We start from the raw sequence: 6,000 nt of genomic DNA, 5'->3' as shown, positions 1-6,000 counted from the left end.
AATCCAGAATTTTAAGATGGATAAAGTAAGGTCTGTATAAGCAATCGCAGCGGCGATCCTTCCCCTCTACTCAGCACTGGTAAGGCTATACCTGGAGTACAGTGCCCTGTTTGGCTGTGGTGGTGATGTGGGGGGAGCTCACTCAAAGCGGAGAGCAGAGGAAACGAGAAGAGTAAACAGGGCTGCTTCAGCCCATTGCAAGCAGCTGCCCCCGCTGCCATGGCGGACAGAGTCTATGTACACCCCGATCCGATGGTGGAGGTCTGGCTGGAGGTAGAGAGCATCCAGTAGAGCAAGCAGGAGATGCTGGTGGAGATCCAGCAGCTGCGGGAGGAGCTGAGTGAGGCCATGAGCAAGGCTGAGGGGCTGGAGGCCAATGATGGCAGCAAAATCCTCCAGATAACCAAAAAATGGGTATGGGCCACAATAAATTCAACATGGACCCCGAAAAGGGATCCAGTTGCTAGTGGAGAATGAGCTGTTGTGACACATGGACGAGATCATTGCCTGCTTTCTCTATGAGGGTGAGGTTCTCGACAAAATGGTAATCAGCAACTACCTGAGTGAGAGAGAAGAGTTCAATATTGGGGTGCTACACACCTCCATGGATCTCCATGAGTTCACAAACTTCAACCTGGTACAATCACTGGGACAATTCCTATGGAGTTTCCAGCTGCCGAGGGAGGTACAGAAGATTGACTGGATGATGGAGACCTTCACCCAGCGCAACTGTCTCTGCAAACCCAGCATCTTCCAGTGCACAGACACCTGCTATGTCCTCTCCTTCACTGTTATCATGATCAACACTTGTCTACACAACCCCAACATATTCCCAAAGTATTCTATGATCCTACGATTCTGTTCTGGGCTCCTCAGTACAAAAGAGATATGGAACTCTTGCAGAGAGTCCAGTGTAGGACCACAAAAATGTTTAAAGCATTGGAGCACCTCACAAATGAGGAAAGTCTGAGAGGGCTGGGACTGTTTAGTACAGAGAAGAGCAGAGGGATTGGACCAGATGACCTCCAGAGGTCCTTTCCAACCTCAGCCATTCTGCCATTCTCTGACTGCAAAAAATGGAGGCAGGTGGTAGAACTCCTCAAAGGTAGCTTCTAGGTCACATCTGATTTTCCTGGTACTCTGAAATACCTCAAAATGTAAAGCTTGGGTACACTTTAGTTTTGCTGAATAAACAAAGCTGAATATCACTGTTAGTGAAAGGAGTGACTGGAGTAAGGTTCAGAAGGAATTGGACAACTGTGAAGATAGGAAAAATAAAAATAGAAAACAACACCAAGTATCAAGTTCTGCTTATCAGCTGGAGGAACAGAAAAAAGAGACTTGGAATGCTAGCGAGTTATGAGGTTAAGATCAAAGCTGTCTGCTTTTGGGTCCCTAACATAGGTTTACTTTGTTTTCATGTATTTTTGCCCACAGTAGTAAACAAACTCCACCTAAATTAGGTGTCATGAATTTCCCACTTTCCCAAAGAAAGGACTCAGCATTAACTAACAAGTTTTCTGGATCACATGCTGTGCAGGGAGTTGCACAGAGCAAGCTTGTAGAACCAGCACTTCTGTGGAGTCCAAACTCCGCATCCCTGTCCGCTTGGGACACAGGTCATGCTGACAGCCACTTGCCTTTTGTTCAGTTTTCCCCTGTCATGGGATCAAATTTGTACAAACTTGTATTCACCAGCAGTTTATTATGTTTAGAGGAGAAGGAACTACCTTGCTGCTTCCCAGCAGTTGTGACACAGTGGAAGCAAATCTGCAGAAGTCAGAGATCCAGACAGTGGTCAGATGTGGAGCTGGGCTCAGAAGCGAAGAGCTGAGCACATTCAGATGGAAGGGACAGAGACCCACTTTCTTCCATGTGGATTCTTTCACACTCTTTATTTTTAAATACAGGAGTTGGGTAATATAAAATGCCATAAATTGTCCCTTAAGGCTTCTTTTAAAGCATTGTCAGGATGGTGTGTATGTAGAGTCCCTGTTGGAAATCACAGTCTGTAACGAGGTGAGAAGTGGTACACTTGGTTCTCCTCAGGACCCTTGAGAAGGGTGTAGATCTCCTCCCTGTTAGTGCATGTTGTCACTTGGCCAGTGGCAGTGCTGCTGGGGATACTTCCCACTGGGAGAAGGTAAGCCCAGGCAGAAGAAACCATCATGGCCCCCTTACCTCCGTATTTAGTGTTTGCAATGATTTTTTTGGGTGAATTGAGCTTTGGCAGTACCTAAGTGAAGTAGCTGTTTTGATTGTCTTGCTAGTCTAGTTGTAAGTGTTGAGGTCACCTGCCTCTTAAATTGATGGTCCAACCAAATAATTCCTTGGGGAGCTGAGAATTTATTACTTTTCCCCAAAGTGAAAATAATTAAACACAACTTGTATTTTAAGTGGGAAGGTTAGAAAGAATTAAACTATTTAGAGTTGTTGAGTTGTTGAGAATGTTCCTCCCTGAATCTAACAGAAGCACTAAATGTATTGTGGCTGAATTTGCCTCTTCACTGACTACAGTTAAACATCTTTTTTCATAGGCGAATGATCTGGCTGAACCTTTCTGAGAAAATATTTAGTGGAAACATTTTTCTCTGGTGCATTTCTGAAGTGATTCACAAAAGTATATACCTATATTTTCATAGGAATTAGGATCTTTTCGGCTGTGTTCCACAGGGGTGGGAAATAGGTTTTAGCTGACAGGAAATATGTCATTCAGCGTGTTCTGATAAGCTGTCCTCTGGTTGTTTAAGCTTTAAGATCTTATCACCTTAATGGTCATGCTTGTTAAAGAAGATACATGAGCAGTTGAGGTCTATATTTATAGAGACCAGTGTTGAGTTCTAGTATTTTATCTAGACAAAGGTGCTTCTGGTAAGTTGTCTCAAAGGACAAAATTTGCCACTGGAACAGATACAAATGGATATTAAAAGAAGGTCGTCTACCCAGAGGCTGATCTTGGTGACTGGTGGCCTCAGAAACTGAAGTTTCTTTGTGGTACTCTATATAAGGCCCATAGACATCTCCAGGAGAAGGGAGATATGGGAAGGGGCCGTTTGGCCTTGGCTTAGCAGGCTACAAGGGCTCATGTGGAACAGTAACAGCAGCTGGAATATTCTTAGAAGAAGGAGCGAAAAGACGAAGAATCTGGAGGAAAAGCCACTGGAGGTCCTGAGGGTGGCTGTAGGAGCCGCAGGGAGCAGCCTGGAACAGCCGGAGCTGGGACAGGGACATGGTGCCCTGCTCCCAGCTGTGAGAGAGCGTTGGGGCACCCAGCCTTGAGGTGTCACTGGAAGTGAGGTGACGAGTTTAAAATCTGCACTGCCGATGCAAGTGGGACCTGCAAAATCTGTGAACCAATGTCTAATGGCTTGGGGTAGGAGCTGGTGGTACACTCCTCACACGGCACTTTCAGCAATTGTGCTACTGTCAGTTTAACTGTCTGAGCATGCAAAGCATCATGTGTGTTATTTGTCAGAATATGGTTATTTATAGGAACCCATGGAGGGTTCAAACTGGGAGAGGCCAGTGCTCAGGCACACATTTTGCCCATGCCTCTGACATTGCGCTGTCTCTGTACGTGTCTGCACATCAGTGTGCCACACATTCACGCTGACAGCCCAAAGAGGCATCAGTTGCATTATTATCTAAATCCCAACAGTGTGCTTGGATCTGATGATGACACTAATATACCCTATTTCTGTACAAAGAAAACTGCACTGCGAAAAGCAAGGAGGATGGCAGATGGGAGCTGCGGCTTATCAGGTGTGGGGGTTTCTAGGGACTACTTGTCTGGGGTTTTTACATGCTACCTTTTCATGTGTTACTTTCTAAAAGAAAAAAAAACAACTATGTAGTTCTGATTTCTCAATTATCTGTTTGTGTGCTTGTATACATGTACATAACTGTCTGTAATCTTTTGCTGTAATATTACCAGCATGATTTTTTTTAATCAGAAAGGTTGCCAGTAGCACAGTCTCTGTCTGTTTCCTATTCTGAAAAAGATGCAATTTCACAGAACACATCTAACCATTTTTATTTCCCAGAATGTCCCAAAGTTTGATCCTTTTAAAAGGAAAGATAGGCAAGGCACCTTGAGCATTATTGCTACGGCTGCTTCCCTTTAATGGTTCTATGGTGACACTGCTTCGTACAGGATTACTGTCACTGGCATGGAGGGGATATAGGAGATTGGCTGCCTTGAGGAATGAGATGAGACGATAAAGGAAAGAGGATGTTACCTCTGCGGCATCTGGCTCCGTCTCTTGATTTTCATTCCATGTGTTCTGTGTGGAGCCAAGATGGGGCTTGAAGCAGTTTCTTGCCTTTGCGCACCTGCCATTGTTCAGCAACAGCAAAGAGAGTGAGAGGAATTGTGACAAATCTATTTTACTTAAAATAACTGAAGTGTGTAATTGTTTGAGAGGGCTTAGCAGGCAAATGGGATAAAGCCAATAGTTATGCAGATCACCAAAGGTACAGGGTACAGTGACAGAGAGATGCGGAAAATAGATGCATGCTGTATTATTCTTTGGTAAGCATTGACGTAATTATATTACTTAAGCGCTCAGATTGCAGTGAACATGTTTTTCAGAGTGCTGCACTTCTGCTTAACTGGAATGAAACCCCTAAATTTCTTAACTACATTTTGCTTTGTACAGCAAAGGCTGAAGTTTTCTCTGCAGAAATGAAGTTCCAGGATACTAACCCCTTTGGAGTGCAGCAGTTAGAGTTAATCTAGGCCATTGTTGCTTCATATGCATCAAAAATGTCACAATTAAGACTGTTTGTCACGGTATGACAGCGGGTCGAGAAGAGGAAACGTTTTAGCTGACCTTCACTTGTTAGAGCGAGTTTTCCTCTGAAGGTAGTGGTATGTGGGTGGCTCTTGAGCGTGTGTCTGTCATCAGGCAGCTGCTCTGCCAGTGGTTTTACCTTTGCACGCTCAAAAGTTGTGTCTATCCCAGATAATTTAAGCTAAAATGTTGTCCCTTAAAAATCTCGGTCATGAGAGGTTTCAGTTTTGTATTGAAAGTTCCCTGTGTTCTGCCATTTGATGTCTATTCCTTTCAGGGAGGGGTAATTAAGAGCCAGAAGAGAAAAAAAGTGAAAAAAAATGTATCTCACCTTTCTGGCATGTTTTCAAAGGATTCAATTTGGGAACACAAAACAAAATTCCTTTAAAAACATGATTGGTGTGGGAGCTTTAGCTACGTGCTGTCATTTGGTACCAGGGCTTTTTATTAATGCATATTCCACGATAGAAATGTGTGGGACAGGATGCCAGACTGTTGACAGTGTTTGTGGGTGGTATCCCTGTTACATGAATAGAAGGGCTGTGTAAAGGTGCATTTTGTTTTTTCTTTCACTGGTTCATTTCTTTAATCTGAAGTGAAATTGAAAGATCTTACTGTGAGGCAAGGAGCTTTGAGTGAATAGGGTTGTTAAGAAAATCTACCTTGAAGGGGAATATTTTATATACAGAATGTTATTTTTCTCTAGAACGGAAATGTTTGAAAGGTGGTGGCCCTATATTATGCATGCTGCAGAGGGCTGGGAGTCCATTTATGACCATTTGATGTTTCTGATTTTCTGCATATATATGCACATATATACACATGTATATGGACATATTTCATATACAGATATTCACCTATACTCATATACATCTAGATGATATGTCAATATGTATATAAGATATATAAGGTATATATATGACAGCACAATCACTGAGATTTCTGAAATGCTGTTAGGACTGCTTATCAATAGTCTTTAGAGTTAGGAAGTTAGGAGTTGCTTCTGATGGTGAGCATGCTCATTGTTTCATCTATAGAAGGACAATAAACTGTGAAACACTTATTATTTTTGAAAATGCAGTTCAGAATTGATGCCTATGAATAGATTAACTTATACTCTATTTTCCTCTCTCTCTCTTTTGTTTTTTCTTTTAAAGCAACTGTGGTGAGTTGCCTGTGCACAATGGAACCCTGATGAAATGAAAAA

The 6,000-nt window shown here is 42.9% G+C and overlaps 1 long non-coding RNA gene and 1 pseudogene across 1 annotated transcript in view; both read left to right on the top strand.

The window, feature by feature from the left end:
- The first annotated feature begins 219 nt into the window (after positions 1 to 219).
- Positions 220 to 970, top strand: LOC136099623 (cytohesin-2-like; annotated as a pseudogene).
- A 2,559-nt stretch (positions 971 to 3,529) lies between these two features.
- Positions 3,530 to 6,000, top strand: part of LOC139827763 (uncharacterized) — a 29,307-nt gene continuing 26,836 nt past the window's right edge. The window contains exon 1 of the long non-coding RNA XR_011738690.1: positions 3,530 to 3,762. This is a non-coding gene — a long non-coding RNA (uncharacterized lncRNA). The remainder of the gene's footprint in view (positions 3,763 to 6,000) is intronic.

This window comes from Patagioenas fasciata, chromosome 3 (assembly GCF_037038585.1).
Source record: "Patagioenas fasciata isolate bPatFas1 chromosome 3, bPatFas1.hap1, whole genome shotgun sequence".
NCBI lineage: Eukaryota > Metazoa > Chordata > Aves > Columbiformes > Columbidae > Patagioenas > Patagioenas fasciata.
The sequence above is the reverse complement of the archived record's forward strand: the minus strand, read 5'-3'. Positions and strand labels throughout refer to the sequence as shown.